We start from the raw sequence: 6,208 nt of genomic DNA, 5'->3' as shown, positions 1-6,208 counted from the left end.
ACACGGTCACAGAGGCATGAACTCACACATGTCCGCACTCCACACACACTCGTATGACGAGTTCATGCACCCTCCGTGGTCGAGCCACACAGCCCACACGCATGCACACACACACTCACTACCCATACTTCCACTTAAATGCAGAGTTGTGCAATCCCACACTCACACACGCCCCATACTGACTCACATACACTCCGTGTGTTCACACATATACACCCATACTCTCACACACACTTGTGCCCGAGTTTGGCACACACACATTCTCACACATCAGACACCTTGGATCTCCAGGCCCTAAGCTGGCCTGCTGTTCGATGCCCTAGCCACCTCTCTGTGCCCACGTGTCTGTGCTCCACAGGCCCGCATGGGGGGAGCCGGAGCCTGCAGGGAGCACGCAGGGGGGGTCAGGAGAGGGGGTGGAGAGCAGGGGGAGCAGGGGAGATGGTGCAGAAGACTGAGCTCCCTCCTGTCTCCAGCCTCAGCCGCCCCACCCCTCCCAGCACACAGGACTGTTCTCCGAGTGCGGCCAAGCTGTCTGGTCATGAAAAGTCTCCTAGCTCCTGCCCTCGAATTTCCCCCACCTGCATTGCAAGGGATCCCCACAACTACAGGCAAAGGGGACAAGGAGCGGAAGGAAGGAAGGAAAGAAAGGGAGAGAGAGAGAAAATAAATCAGGGAGTGGTTCCCGTGGGCGTCTTGGCTAAGCCTCTGGGCTCAGCACGGTGGGGTGATGGGAGGGGGACCCCGGGACTGGGCCTCCACATCACCCCCAGGCCCTTCTAGCTCTTTCTGTGGGGTAGATGGATGAGGGAAGCACAGCCCGTTGGAAGCTGGTTCAGGAAGAAGGGGCCACGGGGTTCATGCAGATGCAAGAGCAGAGAGCTGCCAGCCAGCTTCCAGAAATATGTGCACCCCTGTGGGGAAGGTGGTCTGGGAGTTTTAAAAGGAGAATGAGAGCATAAAGCAGATTAGACTGGGGTGTGGAGGGGGCTAGCAAACCCGGAAATCTCAATTTCCCCATCTCCCTGCCGTGTTCCTGAGGGTCACGGATAAAAGGTCTTTCTGATTTGGCTCAATCTAGGGGTCACTATGCACCACCCTGGGACTCCCCAGGATGTACCTGTGGGGCCCATTAAAGGGGCGTCTTGGGAGTGCGTGCATGCACACACACGTGCACATATGCACACGTGCACACAGGCACACGCTAATAAACAACCCAGAGACCCTGTGGTTTTGTGCTATTTAGGAGAAGAAAGCTAGCCCACACTGTGAGTCTGAGCCAGCTTCCACTGCAGGGGCCTTGTTGACGCCCTGCTGGTGGCCGCCTCCCCCGGCCGCACGCGCCCGCTCACGCAGCTGTTGCCCCAGGTCCTGGAGGTTGTCTGTGGTTACGATCAGCCGTCCACCTGTGAACTCCTCTGTCCATGACCTGGGTCTGGCACCCGCCGCCCCTCTGTGGGAGCTCCCCAAGAGAAGGGAGCCCAGGCCAGGGGTGCCCACAGGGCATCTCATGGGGCATGGCTTCCTGTTCAAGGCCCCTCCCCACCGCCCTGTCCAGTGGAAGATGCCCCTGTGGGGGGGAGCCCCAGTGCCTATTCACGGTGTGAGCATCTAAATGGGGGGACTGTCTGCGTGACTTCATAGAGCGAATCTGTGGGTCCTGAGTCATTGCTTCCGGTGCATGGCTGAAGCCCCGATTCACAGACAAGATGCTCTCGGCCCCTCTGAAACCCAGCTGTTCTGCCGGGAAGACAGGATTCAGCTGGCGTGGTTCCAGGACAGAGCTGAGGTTTGCCACTGGCTCTCCTGGGCACACCAAGATTGGGGGGCGTCTCACCAAGTGCTGGGGGACCCTGAACCATGGACCCCATAGTCACCTGTCCTCTGGGACCTGATACCCGCCCTTCCAGTTCACCCTGGCTGGAGGAATGACCCTCCCTTGCCTGAAGCCGTGGCCCAAGGAGGGCGGACGGGATGAGACTTGGTAGTGGACCGGCAGGAACAAGGACGAGAGACAGGGAAGCCTGTACCTGCTGCTCAGACTTCCTCAGTCCATCTCCACCAGAATCCCAGGGACGCCCCCACCCCCTGGGCCACCCCGACAGATGGGAGCCACGTGGGCATCCTGCACGTTGGTGCTCATCTCCGGGACCCCGGGGCTCCGAGCCTCGCTGCCAGGTCGGCCCTGCACGCCCCAGGGACACCACAGGGTCTGGGCAGGATGGACAAGAGCATCACTGGCTGAGGCAGACATTTCAGAAGGAGGTGACATGCTATGGATAGTAAAGTCGGCCCCAGCGCCCACTGATGCCTGTCTGTAGCCCCACCTCTGGGGCACCCACATGCCCACCACCCAAGAGGGCCCGCGGCCGGACGCATCATGACTTCCCACACAGCAGCTGTCCCTGCTGCCGCCAACGCGGCCTGACCTTGTCACTGCTGGGCAGCCTCTGGTGGCTCTACCTTCTGAGTACCGACCTAGTCTTCTGTGTGGGGACCTGGGTCCAGGAACCCCACCCCTCTCTGTCCCCCAGCAAGGCGCTGCCTGGGTGGGATGTGGGGTAGGCCTGAGGGTGAGGGTCACCTAAGTCACGGTCCTTGCAGGACAGGAAAGAGTTGTCCTTCCCTAGGGATCCTGCAGGCGCAAGCTCTACCCTGTGAGGGCCGGGAGGAAGGGCACCCCTCAGGGCGGGCGGCTCCCCAGGGCAGCCCCTCATCAGCCAGTCCCTGGGTCTCAGAGGGCAGGGCTGGCTTCCCACCGGAAGACCCTTATCCAGTTATGGCAAAGTGTGCCCATCCAGGAGATTCTGTGCCTTGAAGACACCCCGCTGCCCTCCTTCAGAGACAGTGTGTGAGCCAGGGTTACATGGGGACCCACGGGGACCCATGGATCGCTCTTGCAGATTTCAAACGTACTCTTAGATGTTAATGTTTTCAATCTTGGAGCATTCTAGTAGGAACTGCCAACACGAAACCCAGATCACTGCTGAGAACAGTTGTTGACAATCTCCGGGCCTGCCGGCAGGTTCCTTCAACCTGCCAGACCCCCAGGCCTGGGAGGCTCTGCAGAGTACCCTGTTGGGGGTCTTACCCCTGGCCCTAATGTGCCCCCCTCCAACTCATAACTATCGCCCACCACGAAGCTCTCCTTGGCTTCCCAGTTGTCTGCAGCTCGGGGCTGTTTGGGTAGCAGCCTCACATGGACCCAGCAGGGCTCAGTGGGAGTATCTGCTTCCTCACAGGGCACCCCCGAGCTGTGGGCTACTCTCGGCGGCAACACGGACCCCACCCACCTCCAAATCCCTGGGCCCAGCCCAGCGCCCAGCCCACAAATGCCGGGGAGGTGCTCTCTGCATGTGGAAGGGATGAGAAGACTCCTTAAAACTCAGGAGAGTCTAGTGACCAGGAGACACACTGCCCCCGGGCCCAAACTGGCGCACCATCTTCGTCTCCAAGCCTGCCCCTGTCCTTGTCCCCTCCAGGCCCTTGAAGGTGGCACCACCGGCCTCCGGGAGGCCCGGCACCCACCCCTCCTGCAGCCGCTGCTCTTCCTGATCCCTCATCCATGTCCTTTGCTGGTCCCCATGTAGGGTCACCACCTGCAGGAGGCCAGAGACTGGGCTGGGCGACAACCTCCAGGACCTGAGGCCCACTCGCCACCTGCCCCGGGGGGTTTCCAGCTAAGAGAGTGCTCCGGGGCACGCACCCAGAGTGAAGCTGCTGGGACACAGGGAGCAGCCATCTTCCAGGCCACTATCAAATGCCAAGCTGCTTTCCAGAGAGGCTGTTCCACGCACACTCACTCTGGCAAGGGGGCGTCCGGTGCCACGCCAGTCCCTGCCGACTCGGCCACTGCCCAGTTTTTATTCTTGCCAACTGGCACTTGAGAGGCCCTCACGGTGGGTGTCTTCGCATTCCTTGACGATGATGAAGTTGAGCATTTTTCATATGTTTACTGGCCACTTGGATTTTCTCCGGGGTTACAACCAGAGAAACATTCCAAGGGGCTCCTGGGCAGGGGGGTAGGGTCCTGTGCCTTGACCTTGCTGTATGGGCTGTTGTTATGATCAGCGGTCAAACTGTGAACTACTCTGTCCACGTCCCGGGTCTGGCACCCGCCGTCCCTCTGTGGGAGCTGCCCTGTGTCTCCTCCGGCCTGGCCCTCTCCAGGGTTGTGGCAGCATGGCCCACCCTGGCTGGTGATGCAGCCTGGCTCCCCCTCATCTTACAGGATGGCTTTTCAGATGCAGCCTGGCTCTATAATATGCTGTAGCAGGCCCGGTCACGTGTCTGATGGAGACCTAAAACCTTCAATGCCAACGGAGTGTGTGCAGGAAGCATCGAGTCTGGACCAGTGTGTTCGCAGGTACGGGACATCGGTCTGGCTCCAAGGCTCAAGCCTGGACAGGCTTCCAGTTTTATGGGAGCATACCCAAAGACAGTGTCTCTGTCTCCCAGAAAAGGTGGAGAAGTTCGAGGGGCCCATCCGCGCTTTCCCAGTGGACACTCTGCTAATGCAGTGGCATCCCACTTCCCCTGGAGGCCTCGGTCATGGGACGATGGAAACCCCCAGCCCTATGCAGTGTGCACAGCTGGGGGGTTGCTCCGACCCAGAGGGGCGTGAGGGAACCCCAACCCAGAGAAGGCACCAGTGCACACAGGAGGACAGACCATGGGCAGGGACCCAGCTTTGGGTCTGGGTCCTGGCCCTGCTGTTCTGTTTATTTGGCACCAGCCGCTGACTCTGCACGGGGCACAAAGGAGGCCCTCAAAGTGTGGGGTGGCTGACACAACAAGGTTCTGTATGAAGAACCACATTCTACGTCTGCTTTGGATGGTGATTTTAGAGGTGAGTCTTCTAACGGATCCACTGAAATGTGTCCTCTGGGGGAGACTCTGACGGCTGTGAGCTGGGTGCACCCTTTCATTTTCCATCAAAGCCATGGAGATGCCCAAAGTCTTATTCATTCTCTTGCTTCTCCTCTCTGCAGCCTTGCCTCTTACCAAATCCAGGCCACCATGGCGGTGGCAGGTTGGGGGGGGAAGGGAACACCAGCCCTCAGGTACAGCCTCAGAGGCTCTTGGCCGGCCAGCCCCCTGCTTCCTATGGCAGACTCCGCTGCCCAAGATGGTGCTTCCCCAGCATGAACTCCATCCTTATAGCCAGCTCTCCTCCAGAACCGGGGGGCAGGCAGAGATGGAAGACCCTGGCGACTGCAGCTGCAGCCCCTATGAACCCCCTGACGTACTCCAGGAGGATGGTGGCCATGTCTAACTCTTGGCCGCCAGCCTTGCCCAGGTGGGTGTCGGAGGGTCTTCATCAGCACTAGGCTGGTTACAGCCCATCCCATGAATGGCTGCACGACGCCAGCATTCCTCAGCTGTGAGCACAGAAGCCCGGAGACTGGGGCATTTGCCTGCTGGAGGCGCGGAAGGTTCTTCATCCACCCAGACCCCATAGCCTTGGGTCTTCCTGGGAGTGGCTGCATCCTCTGGGGTCACCTATCACATGGAGGGACCTGGCTTGTTCATTTGACCCCAAGCCACAGCCTGTGGGGTGTGCTAGGGAAGCCAGAGTTACAGGCAAATTGGTTCTGTGGGCACCTGTCCAGTGCATGACCAGAAGCTCCATGTGATGGAGACTGCTGGTCCCTCTGAGCCTTGGGTAGGGGGATGCCTCAGGACTCAGGATCCTGAGTGGAGGCCCCTGTTGTCCTCTCTGTGCAGGAAGCAGCCCTCTGTTCTGGGGGGGCCTCCCAGACCTCCACCCCAGCTCCTGAACCTGCTGGCCGGATTGGGCTCTGCTGGCTGGTGCCTCCAGCTGACCTCCTAGGGTGCTGGCAAGGAGGAAAACAGCCATCCCCCCCTTCCCCTCCTCCCCCTCACGATGCCCCAAACCACACTCATCCATCCACCATTTATAGTCAGGAGCCCCCAGCCCCCCACCCCACAGGGCACCAACTTCTTCAGTGACCACCCACCCACTGCTGTCCCATGTGGCATTTCAGGGGGCCTGTCCTCTCCGAGCAAATGCTAAAGGACGGTGGCGGCTTGCTGAGAGCGGCTGCCAAGACCTGGGCCAGGGGCAGGAGACCTGGGGGGGCGGGGGCACCTTCCCCCGGACTCTCCCTAGAAGGTGGGGGAAGGCAGGACCCACCGAGGGCGCCGGGGCTCACCTCGTCCTCTGGCAGAGTGGGGAGCGGCTCGA

This window comes from Neomonachus schauinslandi, chromosome 6, assembly GCF_002201575.2.
Source record: "Neomonachus schauinslandi chromosome 6, ASM220157v2, whole genome shotgun sequence".
Taxonomy (NCBI): domain Eukaryota; kingdom Metazoa; phylum Chordata; class Mammalia; order Carnivora; family Phocidae; genus Neomonachus; species Neomonachus schauinslandi.
The sequence above is the reverse complement of the archived record's forward strand: the minus strand, read 5'-3'. Positions refer to the sequence as shown.